The sequence below is a fragment of the Rhincodon typus genome, chromosome 16, assembly GCF_021869965.1.
Source record: "Rhincodon typus isolate 14 chromosome 16, sRhiTyp1.1, whole genome shotgun sequence".
Classification (NCBI taxonomy): domain Eukaryota; kingdom Metazoa; phylum Chordata; class Chondrichthyes; order Orectolobiformes; family Rhincodontidae; genus Rhincodon; species Rhincodon typus.
The window spans coordinates 13887608-13902935 of record NC_063347.1 but is presented as its reverse complement, the minus strand read 5'-3'; positions in this window follow the sequence as shown (position 1 = coordinate 13902935).

Here is a 15328-nt window from a genome sequence, read left to right as displayed (position 1 = left end):
AGCTGCAGCTCATAATAGGGTCAAGTTTACCCCGATGGCCAATATTAGGGAATTTCAGTCAAGTTTTTGAAGCACTCAGTTAAGCTCCCATGGAAACTCCCCAGACCAACAAGATTGTCCCTTTACGTCATGAATGGTTAAATGTTTCCTAACATTAACTTTCTGACGTGTAATACTCTTAAGTTAATATTGTAAATACATTAACCATTCAATGGACCTGGCACAATTGAAGAGTTGTAGGTGAGAATTGGGTAACTTAAAAAAAAATCTTAAATCAATTTAAAACCATTGGGTTGTTGTGTTTTAGAGAGTGAGATTAATAAGACAAAATGAGTCTTATTCTGTTAGCTATAAATACTTTAATTCAGTATATTTCTCCTGGGTTAAAGCCATGAAGCCACTGTATGGGATAAATGAAGAAGTCTGTCATTTGTATTTTCAAAATCCTGATTTTTATTTATTTGTTACAAACAACAACCAGTTGTAATAAGTAGGATTGGCGTAATGTACTCTTGTCACTTACCGTGTCATTAGTCAGTAGTTTGTGCATAGGCATGGTAAAGCAACCTTGCAAGACTCCTTAAAATGAAGGTATTGATCCCCCATAAAGGCATAGTGCTTGTTGTATCCACAAGAAAGCATGACCCTTCTGGTTACAAAACAGGGCAAATGTAGTACTCCCCATCTTTGTTTTACTAACTCTTTGGAACTCCTGTTTGATCACAGAAAATGTGTGGTAGATTGGGTGATCAGACGAACGTAGGTTTAGATCTTGCACATCATTCACCTTGAGCACAGTTTTAGGAACACCGACCTAAGCAACTTATTCAAGAATTAGTTACATATTTAACACACTCCACTCCCAAAATGAACAAACCTTGCTCAATGACAGTGGAAAGATCAAGAGCTCTATAAAAGTCAATGTTCCATTGTTCTAATAATACCAATTATTGTAATATTTAAAGAATGTGTTACATGTGGAGACTTAGTTTCACATACTAAACAGCAATCTGTACTGACCCCAAATGGTTTATGAATAAAACGTCACCTGATAGCCGAGATGCAGCTGTAAGAACTCTCCTATTGTTGTCATTTTGGTTGCCTGGGAATCATTCATTTTACAGAAGATCTTTGGTTATAAACTGAGAAACTCCCACAGTACTGTATCTTCGTTATTTCCTGTTGAAGAAGGAAGCAGTATTAAGTCTTGAGCATTGTGATGCATTAGCTTTTAATTTCTTTCAGAACACCAGTGGTCGGTGAGTGATGGTTTTCTTCCTTGCTTTAAAAACAAATAAATTAAAGCTTCCCTTCAAGCATATCCAACATCTTTGGGGTGGGGTGGTGAATATGAGAAAAAAACTTTTTTATACATTTTTGTATCTTTGTAATTCAGAGATGAAATTTTTATCTTATTATTTTTTACTGATTTATGTTATTGTGATAAAGAGCATTTTTTCATTAATTTATTAATGCAACAAAAATACTTGAAGCTGTCTTGTGTTGTTGAAGCTTGAAATTTTGATGTGTATGTTGAGTGCAGCAAGATAGAACCTGAGAAAGTTTCAGATTTTTAAAAATCCATTTACATTCCAGTAAGATTAAACATGATTGTTTGGTCAACTCTGGATAAAGCCAGCACAGCCCATAATGTTCCTTTTAATGCTCTAAGGACTGTGATGGCCCTTCTTGTTTTGCACCTTTTTTTTAAAATGATAGCCCACCTTTGATTGTACAGAAAGCTATTATCAATCAGGGAAGGGGTAATGCTGTTCATTAGAGCAGAATCATTTTGTTTCTTGTCAAGTGATGCAATCCAGCCCAAGCTGAAGGAGGGTGAGGAAAGGATTGTTGTGGCCCTATGTTCCGGGACATACTTGTTTCTACCCACTACTTGGGTTCAAATCCACTTCAAGTCTGCTCCCTGACGCTGCTAATTTAATGAGTTCAGATGACAATTTTGAACCTAGTCCCTGAGCAAAATTTGAACTCCAAATGATGGAGGTACTCATCACTTAAACTGAATTGTGATCTGTTGCAAGATACTAACAGGATGGATGGTGTATGAAATAGAAACAAAGCACTACATGTTATGTTTGTAAGATGTGGTAAAACATTACCAATTGGGAGAATATTGACACTGACATTGGATGTATGGGGTGGGGAGTTGGATGGATACATACAAAGAAATGTGGTTCCTTACGTGCTTTGACATTGTTTTCATTACTTTCTAAAGGGGGATAAATTCAGAACATTGCAGATTAAAATTAATTGATCTAATGTCATTGTTTAAGCCTAGATATGACATTAATTAAAAACGTTTTACTGCAATGCTATTGTCTAATGTCACTTGCTGCCTTTATCAACTCTCCTGCACAGCTGTAATAATGCAACCATCCAATGTCTTCCTGGGTCCAGAAAGTGCCATCCATCCAGTGAGCAACAGAGTTTCCTGGAGAGTGTTTTGTTATGGTATCTAACTAATGGAAGTGCCAATTTTCCAAATCTTTTGCTTGAAAAACAAAAGGATTCTGGAACTTGGTCCTAAATGTTTCCATTGTATTACAATAGGAAGGGGGAAAACAACATGAACCATCCACTAGAGCCATTATTCTGATTTCCTACCTCCCACCAACAGGTTAGTATAAATTTTCATTTCTCCATGACTACAGTTTTCAAAACACTTGCAAATTAACTGGGTAGAATTGAGAAAATATATTTTGAAGACCATTCTTAAACTTCACTTAATCTGCAAGTGAGAGTTGCTTGACCTTTACTTTGGCTGTTAGCAGTCAGATTAAAGAGATGGGCATTGTCAGTTTTCCCTCTGTCTTCACTCCTTTCCCACTTTCTCCTACCTCCAAGATGGAACATCATACCATCAGGGCAACGTTCCAACTGTCAGCTTGACTGATCATCTAATAATGGAATAAGTCATATGACAGACCAATCTACTGCCATTGGAGTTTTAAAAATGTGTAACATCTTTACCATTGTATTGAGTTCTAGTAACATTATCATTTGAAATGTACAAGAACCATATTTCTGAATTTATAAGACTGAATAAACAAAATAAAAATGTGGTTTGGCTTTTTGTTTTAATTTTGATTTTAATTTGTTCCTGCAATCTTTAGGGTAATTGTCAGTTAATGTTGTCTCAAACTGAGATGTTCTGGAACAGCTTAAACCAAGGCTTCCTAAAGTGGGGAATAGGGACAGGAAGTGGAATCCTGAGCTCCATGATGGTAATGGCTTCTATCGAGCTTCTCACTCTTCCAACTGCACACCCAGATCTTCTCACCTGTACCCTCTGCCTTTATAGATCTGTTGTCAAACCCTATCCCCCCATCCATTGCACTCCCACTTTCCATGGAGGGAGAGGACTGGTGGTGGTGGTCACAACAATTTTCAAGCCTCCAAGTAAGGTCTGAAAAAGAGGTTTGGGAGGCAGTGGCTGTAAACGATCCCAGATTTTCCTTTGTAAAGGTCTGGGCTTGAGCATTCTTGGTCATATTAATTTTCCAATCAAAAGCAAAGCCCAAGGATGCTAACCCAAAATGGAGCAGTATTTGTACCTTTCATGGAATCTTGGCCATCAGAACACTGATCTCTCAGTATTTGTGTATGTTTAGAGTGAAAGTATGGCAAGACCTAGTAAATTAATCAACTTGTTGCCTGTAGTCAGCTGCCTCTATTTTTTTGATGTCGTGGGCAGACCCCAGGCAAGATTCCGCAAGTTATTTCAGTTCCAGATAGGGGATATGCTCCTAGAAGAAGAGGAATGAACTAGCTTGCTTTCATTGTTCACCTGCTTCCTCTGGTTACAAAGGTTCCCCTCCTTTATCGATACCTTTCTCTCAGACCATATGAATTCGTGTTTTAAAAGGAGCCAACTTAACCAGTTTTCCAAAGCGGGGTGAATACAGGATGGATTCTTCAAACACGACACTCACAGTGCACTTATGCTTGAACCCAAGCTAGTATATATGGGTACCTCAGCAGTCTGAGCTAATGCCGAGGAGACTAAAGTGTAGTTTGAAATGCACTTCTCTGTTTAAAGTCCCCTCCATCGAAGCTTCCTTAACACTTCATGATGTGTAGTGTTCAGTGTATGTCTCCTGCCAGCCACTGAATTTACATCTGCTGTCATTTTGGCTTTATCAGTACGGCCTTCTAAAGAAAGAATCACATTGCAGTTCAAGATCAAATGTGCATAACTGATCCAGTATTATGACACTTGCCCTCACATGAATGAAATGAGATCAGTTCTCATTTCACTTGGTCTTTCTGATCTTCATTTCTAACTAGGTCTCTATTTCTAGATAGGTATCTGTAATCACATTTGATTTCATAAGATAAGTTTATAAGATAGAGGGGCAGAATTAGGCCATTTGGCCCATCGAAGTCTGCTCTACCATTCGATCATGGCTGATATGCTCTTCAACCCCATTTTCCTGTCTTCTCCCCATAGCCCTTCAACCCATTATCAATTAAAAATCTGACTAACTCCTCAGATTTACTCACTGTCCCAGCATCCGCTGCACTTTGGGGTAGCAAATTCCCCAGATTCACAACCTTTAGGGAGAATTAATTTCTCTTCAACTCTGTTTTAAATTTGCTTCCCTTATTCCAAGACTATGACCTCTAGTCTTAGTATGCCCCACAAGAGGAAGCATCCACTCCACATCTATTTTATCCATTCCTTTTATCATCTTGAATATCTTAATTTGATCTTCACTCATTCTTCTAAAGTACTGAGAGTATAGGCCTAAGATGTTCAATCTTTCTTCATATGACAAACCCCTCATCTCTGGGATCAATCTAGTGAACTTCCTCTGAACTGCCTGCAATGCCACTGCATCTTTCCTCAAATAAGAGGACCAAAACTGTGCACAATATTCCAGGTGTGGTCTGACCAATGCCTTGTATAGTTGCAACAATACTTCCTTACCTTTATATTCTATTCCTTTAGCTACAAAAGCCAACATTCCATTCGCTTACTTTATTATCTGCTGTACCTGCATGCTTGTTTTCTGTGACTCATGAAAAAGGACAATCAGATCCTTCTGCACCAACCAGAATACTCTAAAGTCTCTCCCCATTTAGACAATAGGTCACCTTACTATTTTTCCAGCCAAAATGCATGGCATCTCACTTATCCTCATTAAACTCCATCTGCCATATTTTGGCCTACTCTACTAACCTATCTATATGCGCTTGTAAGATTCTTATTTCTGCATTGCAATTTACCATACTGCCTATTTTGTGTCGTTCACAAATTTGGCTATAGAGCCTTCTATCCATGTATCCGAGTTGTTAATGTACATTGTAAATAGCTGGGTCCAAGGACTGAACCCTCTGGCACTCAACTAGTTACTTCTTGCCATCCAGAAAAAAGCTCATTTATTGCGACTCTCTGTCTTCTGTGCATCGGCCAGTTGCCTATCCTTGCTAATAAATTACCCCTAATCCCATATGATTCAACTTTGTAAATTAACCTTTTGTGCAGTACCTTATCAAACACCTTCCAGAAGTCCAGATGTAATGTAGGATCCCCTTTATCTACTTTGCTTGTTACATTTTTGAAGAACTCTAGCAAATTATTCAAACATGATTTGCCTTTCATAAAACCGTGCTGTCTCTGATAGATAGCGTTTTGATTTTCCAAATGTCTTGATATTGCTTCCTTGATAATTGATTCTAACACTTTGACAACAACAGATGGGAAAATAACTGGTATGTAATTTCTCACGTATTGCCTCCCTTTCTGAATAAAGATGTTACGTTAGCATTTTTGCAATCCATTGGAACCTTTCCCGTGTCCAGGGCATTTTGGAATATTGTAACCAATAGATCCACTATCTCCACCGTTACTTCCTTTAATACCCTCAGGTGTAGGCCATCAGGCCCAGGGGACTTGTCTGCCCTCAATTCTAATAGTTTACTGAGTACCTTTTCCCTATCGATGTTGATTGTTCTACATTCTACCCTATCTATTGCCTCTGACTTGCCTGTTCCAATAGGAATGGTAAAATTGTCCTCCACCATGAAAACTGAGGAAAAGTATTGATTTAGCATCTTTGCCGTTTCAGTGTTCCCCACTATTAACTCTCCAGTATCGTCTTCATTTCATTCCATTTCCCTCCAACGTGTTTTAATTTTTAAATGGTATGGTTGATGCAATAAATTCCAATTCCAGGTCTCAAATGTTTCCACAAGCATTAACAGGCTTTGCAATATAGCAGTTGTCTCTGTACCTATTTTGGGTCTATCTCCGTGATTGAGATTTAATAATATATCAAGGGGTTGCTTCGGTACCATGGATTACTATCTCTGATGCTTCTTTAGTTTCTTGGCAAAGTATCTTATGAGTCTCGCTACTCTTGATAAACCTTCCTAAAAAAAGCCCCTACATCAATGTCACTCTCACTGATGACATGTTGGAGCTAAAAGTACAGTCTTGGTTATTAAAATGACATTCATCTTCTCAAAATCCATTTAGCATTTCTCAGTCAATGCTACCTTTGCTTTATTCTATCTTCTGACACAACTATGCTGAGGTTTCGATAGAACCCATGCATTCCTGAAAACCTCATGATTTTTCATTTTGTTCTAGGAATAGGCATCAGTGCTATTGCTTGTACTTTTGCAGGTCTTGGTGGTATTCATCCTTGACCCACAACAAGTCCCAGATAGATTGCTTCAGCCTTAGTGAAATCATTCTTTTCAAGGTTGACCACTGGGTCAGATGACTTTCCTGGAAGAGAACTTCCAAGTTTTTTTTCTAAGTACGGTTCCCAGGTGTTGCTGTACACTAGACCTAGTGTCCAGATACACTATACAATTAAATAAGCATGCCACTATCTGACTAGTCAGAATTTGAAAAGTGGTTGGTGCATTTTAGTGTCCTGAGGGCATGATTTGACACTTAAGTCATTTGGAGTTATGAAGACAAAGATTTTGTTTATCTGGCCACTCTAGGGCATCTGCCAGTTCCCCTTGAGTAAGTCTATCTTGGAAATGTAGGCTGCTTTAATGGACCTATCTGTGCTATCTTCCAAACTTGAGTAACTGGGAGCTCCAGCTACTGCTGCTAAGCTCTATAAGTTAGCACTCAGGCATGTAGTTAAAGTCACCTCAAATCTGAGTCTAGCTAATGGGAATATTACCTATTGGGAGGGGCCTCTTCCATATCCATATCATGACTAGTGTGGTGCATCCTGGCTAGTTTCTACATAAGACTTTAATACAATGAGCAGTTCTCATTAAGCCTGCTTGCTGTTCTGTATTTAGGTGGGTAAGTAAATAGTCTAGGCTTGCTTGTATTTCTTTAATAGTTAACTGGCAAGTAGGAGGATCAGCACGGGCTTCAGTCATATCAAACATCCAATTCATTCTCACTGCTTCTCTCATCCTCTGGGACAGTGACAATGAGACAGACTGCCTGTCACCATTTTGAATGTGGTATTACTTTATCATGTTGACATGACACATCCTTTGCTTTTTCTCCCTGATCTAGGGCCTCAGATAGTTCACTTCCTCAAGCTTCTTGACTGCTCTCTTTGGACCTCTGAGCCAGGCTTTTCAGTGTTCAGCGAATATTGGTAGGAGTATTAGCATGTAGACTCCTGGCTAGAAGGTTAAGGCCATAACGTGTGTGCCTGTTGTCTCAGAGATTTTCAAGTGTTGTTCAGCCACTTTACAAGCTCTCGAGTCACTGTTGGAAACTTGGCACAGAATCTGACATGGAAACTTTGTTTTTCTGTTCATAAACCTCCTCTTGATTCCTTTCAGAGTCCCTCAAACTTGGTGCATGTGAACTAATTCAAATGGAGTATATCTAGTGATTCATTGGGTCAGTTCCTGGTAGCAAACAGAAGATAATCTAGTAATTTATCCCAGTCATGGAGGTACTCATGGCAGAATGTCCTGCACATTGTTTTTCGGGTCAGGTGGTACCTTTCTAGCACCTCTTGTGACTATGTGTGATATGCTGAAGACCTCTACTGGCTCACATGTGACCTTCTGGGATATTTTGGACAAAACTTTGTGCCCAGATCTAGCTGGTCAAACCATACTAATTAAAGAATTGGGTCACCACTGCTTTGGCAGATCTGGTTATTGGGAACAGCCTCTAAGAAATGGAATGCCATGTCAATAATTGTAAGGATATGCTGGCAGCCCCTTTTTGATTTGGGTAGAGGCCCCACACAGTATACTGACACCTTGCTGAATGGTTCCCCAAAAGCCAGTTCAGGAATCATAGCTGCAAGTATTATTGCAGATTGGGTTTTCCCACAACCTGGGTCAGTGTGGCAGGTTCTGCAAAACCTTGCTGCGTCCTTGTGGGGTACAGATACTGAGTGATGCGAGCTTGGGTTTTGTGCATGACAACATATTCAGCCATTAGAATTGCATATCTGTGGATCACTGTCCACTCATCATTTACAGGTCTATGAGGTAGTGTTCATTTCCTCCTCAGCATCTCGTTCTCAATATTGCATCTTCCTCAGTTCCAGCATGAGCAGTCTGAGCTAATGTTTTGAACAGCGTTCTGAAGAAGGGCCTCTGGAATGAAATGTTAACTCTGCTTTCTCTCCACAGATGCTGCAACATCCGCTGAGTTTCTCCAACAATTTCTATTTGTTTTTAACAGTGGATCAGCTGTTAGGCTGCTGCCAAGGGCATTCCATTTACTATTTCATTGGCATCTTTTAGATTCCCAAATAATCTTTCAGATAACCAGACTGGAGGGTCTTCTGTTCACAATGCCAGCTCGGCCTGTACTGGCTGAGCTTGTCTAGCCATAAATTGCATGATCACACAGTCAGGGAAAAATCCTGCCAAATCTGCTTGGCCTCCCTGAATTCAGCAAGCTTCCCAGGGACAGCTGGAGATGCTATTGCCTTTGATCCTGCCAGGTTATTATGAAGGAGCAGGTGGACCCTGACCACGGGCAGAATGTGAACAAATTCAATGGCCACTGATGCCAATGTAATCTTACACCAGATGCAACCAGCAAAGACATGTACCCTCCTCCAATCGCATTTATCAGCACTTTGGCACTTAGTGCATTCTCCGGCTATGGCTTTCCCCAGCAGTGGAGTTTAGCCTCAATATCACGCAGGCTTGCTGGCTTCACCCTGAGGAAATATGGCCACCCTTTCTTTATCCTGGTAACTCTCTCTTTTCCTCCTTTTCGTATTTCTCCCAAATCTCTTCTCTCTCTCACTCTCTTTGTCTTTCCACCATTTTTTTTCCTGAAATTCTGATTTCTAATTGGTGAATCTGCCACTATTTCACCCCATTTCATCATACTGAATCTCCTGTAAACTGACCACCTCTTTTATAACTTTGGATCTTCTGGCTTTCTGGTGAAATTCTAATTGCAAGGACTTTCATTCAATCACTTAACTGATCAAGGGACGAAACGTTTAAACCCTCACAAATCACTTCCCCTAATTCTGCTAGGAACGCACTGGTGTGCAGATTGCTCTATAGCATTAAATTGATTTCAAGTTGATAGTCTACCATCTTTAATTCCTTAGTTTATTTTCTCTGGGTTAAAGTTGTGGTCATGAACCCCAATTTGTTATAAGCAAACACCAAACAGTGTTCTCCAAGTTATTATAGTTCCAAATGGGGTCTTTCAAATTCCTTTCTTTACCTATCCCGTCAGTTGTTTGACGGTTAATTTATAAAGGATCCCTTCCCTGTTGGTACCTTCTTCCCAAACCAACTGTGTTTGTGTTTTAAAAGGACTTAATGTAATCAGGCCTTCTTGAGTTAACAAGAAAACTCTAATAAACAGAGGAACAGGAGTAGGTCATTCAGCCCCTTGAGCCCATTCCAACTTTCAATGAGATCATGGCTGATCTGTGGCCAAGCTCCGAATATCTATAAGATCATAAGGTATAGGAGCTGAAATAGTCCATTCAGCCCTTCAGGTCTGCTCTACCATTCAATCATGGCTGATAAGTTTGTCAACTCCATTCTCCAGCCATCTTCCTGTAACCCTTGATCTTCTTACCAATCAAGAACCTATCTATCTCTGTGTTAAAGACAGTCAATGATTTGGTCTCCACAGCCCTCTGCAGCAATGAGTTCCACAGATTAACCAGCCTCTTGCTGAAGAAATTCCTCCTCATCTCTGTTCTAAAGGTTGTCCGTTCACTCTGAGACTGTTCCCTCGGGTCCTACTCTCTCCTAATAATGGAAACATCTTCTTCACATTCACTCTATGCAGGCCTCAAGTATTCTAAGTTTCAAATAGATAAACCCTCATCCTTCTAAACTCTGTTGAGTACAGACCCAGAGTCCTCAACCACTCCTCAAAAGACAAGCCCTTCATCCCTAACATTATTATTGTAATTCTCCTCTGGACAAGCGTCATCATATCCTTCCTTAGGTATGGAGGCCAAAACCACTCTGTGTGCCAAATGCAGTCTGATCAGAGCCTTATACAGCCTCAGCAGTACATTTGTGCTCTCATAGGGCAGCATGGGGCTCAGTGGTTAGCACTGCTGCCTGACAGTGCCAGGGACCTGGGTTCGATTCCGCCCTCAGGCGACTGGCTGTGAGGAGTTTGCACATTCTCCCTGTGTCTGCGTGGGTTTCTTCCGGGTGCTCCGGTTTCCTCCCACAGTCCAAAGATGTGCAGGCTAGGTGGATTGGCCATGCTAAATTGCCCATACTGTTCAGGGATGTGTCGATTAAGTGGGTTCTCGGGGGATGGGTCTGGGTGGGATGCTCCAAGGGTCGGTGTGGACTTGTTGGGCCAAAGGGCCTGTTTCCACACTGTAGGGATTCTATCTATCTATACTTTAGCCCTCTTGAAATGAACGGTAACATTGCATTTGCCTTCCTAACTGCAAACTGGACCTGCAGATTATCCTTAGGAGAATCCTGAACTAGGACTCCTAAGTCCCTTTGTGCTTCAGATTTCTGAAGCCTTTCCAACTTTAGAAAATAGTCTATGCCTCTATTCTTCCTACCAAAGTTTATAACCTCACACGTTCCCACACTATCCTGCCACTTCTTTGCCCACTCACCTAGACTGTCCAAGTTCATCCTAAGCCTCTCTGCCTCCTAAACACTCCTTGTCCCTCCACCTATCCTTGTGTCATCTGCAAATTTAGCAACAATGCCCTGAATTGGCCAATATCCTTTAAAACCTTTGTTTAACAAAAATGTTTCTATCTCAGAATTAAAATTCTAATCCTACATCAGCCACTGTTTGTGGAAGAGTGTTCCAAACCTCTAACATTCTCCCGAATGGCCTGGCCCTAATTTTTAGACTATGCCCTCTAGTTCTGGAATCTCCACCCAAAGGAAGAAGTTTATCTATCCTGTCTTTTCTTGTTAATATCTTGAAGACTTCGATCAGATCACCCTTTAACTTTATAAATTCTAGAGAAAACTAACCTAATTTGCAGAATCTCTCCTCATAACTTGACCCCTGAAGTTCAGGATCATTCTTGTAAACCTATATTGTACTCCCTCCATGGCCAATATATCCTTTCTAACGTATGGCACCCAGATCTGCTCTCAGTACTCCAATTGGGGCCTAACCAAGGTTTTGTATACTTGAAGCATAACTTCTGCATCCTTATACTCCAATCCTCTAGATAAGAACATAGAACAGTACAGCACAGTACAGACCCTTTGGCCCACAATGTTGTGCCGAACTTTTACCCTAAACCTAAGGTCTATCTAAACTCCACCCCTACCTTATACTATCATCCATATGCTTATCTAATAGCCCCTTAAATGCCCCTAATGAGGCCGACTCCACTACCCTCTCCAGCAATGCATTCCACGCCCCTACCACTCTCTGAGTAAAGAACCTACCTCTGACGTCTCCCCTATATCTACTTCCACTCACTTTAAAACTATGCCCCCTCCTAATAGCTACCTCCACCCTAGGAAAAAGTCTCTGGCTGTCCACTCTATCTATACCTCTGATCATTTTGTACACCTCTATCAAGTCACCTCTCATCCTTCGTCATTCTAAAGAGAAAAGCCCTAGCTCTCTCAACCTTTCCTCATAAGACTTTCCCTCCATTCTAGGGAGCATCCTGGTAAATCTCCTCTGCACCTTTTCCAACGCTTCCACATCTTTCCTGTAATGAGGTGACCAGAACTGGACACAATACTCCAGATGTGGCCGAACCAGGCTTTTGTACAGCTGGAGCATAACTTCACGGCTCTTGAACTCAATCCCTCTATTAATGAAAGCTAACACACCATACGCCTTCTTAACAACTCTATCCACCTGGATGGCAGCTTTCAGGGAACTGTGGGCATGAACCCCAAGATCCCTCTGTTCCTCCACACTGCCAAGAATCTTTCCGTTAACTCTGTATTCTGCTTTCAAATTTGTCTTTGCAAAATGAATCACCTCACACTTTTCAGGGTTAAACTCCAAAATAGACCAGCATTAGCCTCCTTTAAAGAATGATCTTATTAGTTATTATATGCAAAAAGAAATAATAATCAAACACACATACACAGAATAGAAATAAGATCCCAAAAAAATTAAAGTTTAAAAAATACAGATCAATCTGTAAGTTAATCATAAAGAGTAGATAGGAGAATGTTGATCATTCCACAGTTGATTTCAGGACTCTTGGCTTTGCACGTTAATTGAAATTTTTTAGCCTTATTCCCTTTCAACTGACTTGCTGGTTTCTAGCACTCAGAGTAAAGAATTCTTTACTTGCAGTGCAGAGGTGATTAGTAGGTGGTTCTTCTACTGTGACCTTCACAGCAGTTTGGTGCTTGAATCCAGGCCAGTGCACAAGAATACCCCAGCTCGCTAGCTTGCCATCTTTCATGAGTTTATACAAACCAGTGTTGAACTGACTTTTAATCTCATTTTTCTAAAAGGGGTAGACACAAAACAGGTTTCTCACCCAGATGGTTATCTTTTCTCCCACAGTTTGCAGGCTGAGAGAACTCCCAGGAAATTAAAATAGATTAGTTTGTGGTGGATTTCCTCCCTTTGAAGCCTCCTTGGTACCCTATCAGGTGTTACATTCCAGGGTCTCTCCAGGCAACCGCTAAATTTACATTCACCATCATTTTGGCTGTACCAGTCCTCTTTTATGAATTTGTTCGAAATAAAGTTCACTATATCTGTAGATAATCCAATGTAATGATCCCTAAACACTAAACACTTGTTGGCTCCTATTTAACTGGAAAACATAACACTCAGTGACCATTGCTGACTTTGATAAGCGAGACACAAACTGTGCATGCTTAACCAAGCCATCTAGTTACACTGAGGGTACCTTCACAAATGTTTCTGCACACTTCCATTTTTAGGGACAAAGGCCATACTAATGAACATGCTAGTTCACAGAATGGTTATAGCTCAGAAACAGGCCATTTTGCCCCATGGTTCCCCCGCCAGCCCTCTGTAAGAGCAAATATGTCAGTCCACCTCACTCCCAAAACTAAACCAAAACCTGAATTGAATTATTCAATTCTCTTTCGAAAGCAACAATTGAACTTACTGCAATTAAGCTGTCAGGAAAGCTATTCCACTTGTTGCATAAAACAGTTTTTCCTCATATTGCCTCTGGTTGTTTCATCAATCATCCTTCAGTCAGTGAGAGCAGGAGCTCCCTATTCTCTGTGTTCAGCAATCTGATGATTATAAATGCTTCGACAAATTTCTTCACAACATTCTTTCAGTGGAACAACTGCAGTTTTACCAATCTGTCTGCAAAACTGAAGTCTCTCATACTTTGACCCAATCTCAAATCTAGTGCACAGCATTTTAGTCATTCAGAAATATTGCACACAGATTCCAGTAAAGTTCATGTTCCAACATGAAATTGCAGGGTTCAGTATACCCCCTTCCCGACAAGGTGAACGTAGCTGTGGAACTCGGTACACCTGATGGGAGAGGTAGTGACAGTGCCAGGTCAGTACTGCAGCTCAACTATGTATAGGAACATTTAGGATGGTCTGTATGCCAGCACTACATTGTGCAAATGAAAAGGAGTTGAGGGTTATGGATAACAGATAGAAAGTGGAACTGAGACCACAATTGATCAACCATGATCTTATTGAATGGTGGAGCAGGTTCAAAAGGCCAAATAACCTGCTCCCACTCCTAAGTCCTTTGCTCCTATGCGTTTACCACAATTTGCAACATATCCATACTTTGGTGGGCATTTACGTTTTGTTACAGTAGACGAGATCAGGTGGAATGTCAACAAAGGGGTTTTAATCACATGAATTTCTCAGTGAATGAAGATTCTTCTGCAGGATGAAAGATTTCACAATGTATTGGGCACCTAACAACAAGACAACAAAAAGCAATCCAATATTATCGATGAACATTCCTTGCAAAACCAACTTTTTTTTTATTGTTACACATTTGTTTTCAAGTACTTAGAAGTGCTTTGTTTAATGATTACCAGTGTCCCAAGCCATTCTATCCCACTGCCTTTGGAGGTACAGACGATAAAAAGACGTAGCAAAGTGATACTCCAATTATTTCACAAGTTAATGTTTGTGAGCTGACTGAGGTAAACAGTTGATTAAATCCTTTGTTTCTAGGCTGATGAGAGTCTGATGGGGTATACAGCCAGGTGCAGGGTAATGTGTGTTTCATACTCATTGCAGTTTCACACGGTGTGACTTAACGTCAGAGAAATTGTCTGACAGCAAGTGACAAGATGTCAACAGAGGCCAATTAGAATTTATTTTGGGGACTATTAATGCCCCACCCTCCACACTAATTGAGATTTCCAGTCAGCAATGAAGGGACAAAGTTGGTCTGGACCAGGTCCAATACGATGGACTCAGAACAGGAAGGGTATGGCTGTGATAGCTCACGCAAGGAGCTCCCTTTAAACCTTCATGGATGCCAGGCTCCATTTGTGACTACTGGCCATCCTCTAGATGATCTGTCCCCGTGGAATTGGGGCTAGGCCGTAACTTACTGGGCCTTCTGCCCTTCGCTGCCTGCATCCTGACATCAACAGTTCCCACCTCGGCTAGCGGGAATGCTGCTTTCTGACTGCTTACAAGTTTGAAATTGTGTTCAAGAGGGTGGTGGTTAAATACAATGCTTAAAATGATATTTGTCCAGAATACACAGGTAGACAGCTGTTCAGTGCTTAGGTTTGCTTGTTGCTGAACTCTACAAATAGAAATTGCAAAGTTATTTTCATATTCACTCAGATACCAACACAATTCCCTTTCTATAAGTGGTTAGAAGGGAACTGGGTGAATGCCAGGTCTTGATCAGCAAAGACCATCCATGTAGCTGGCACTGATGTTTTAAATGAAGGTAGCAAATTAGTGCTTCACA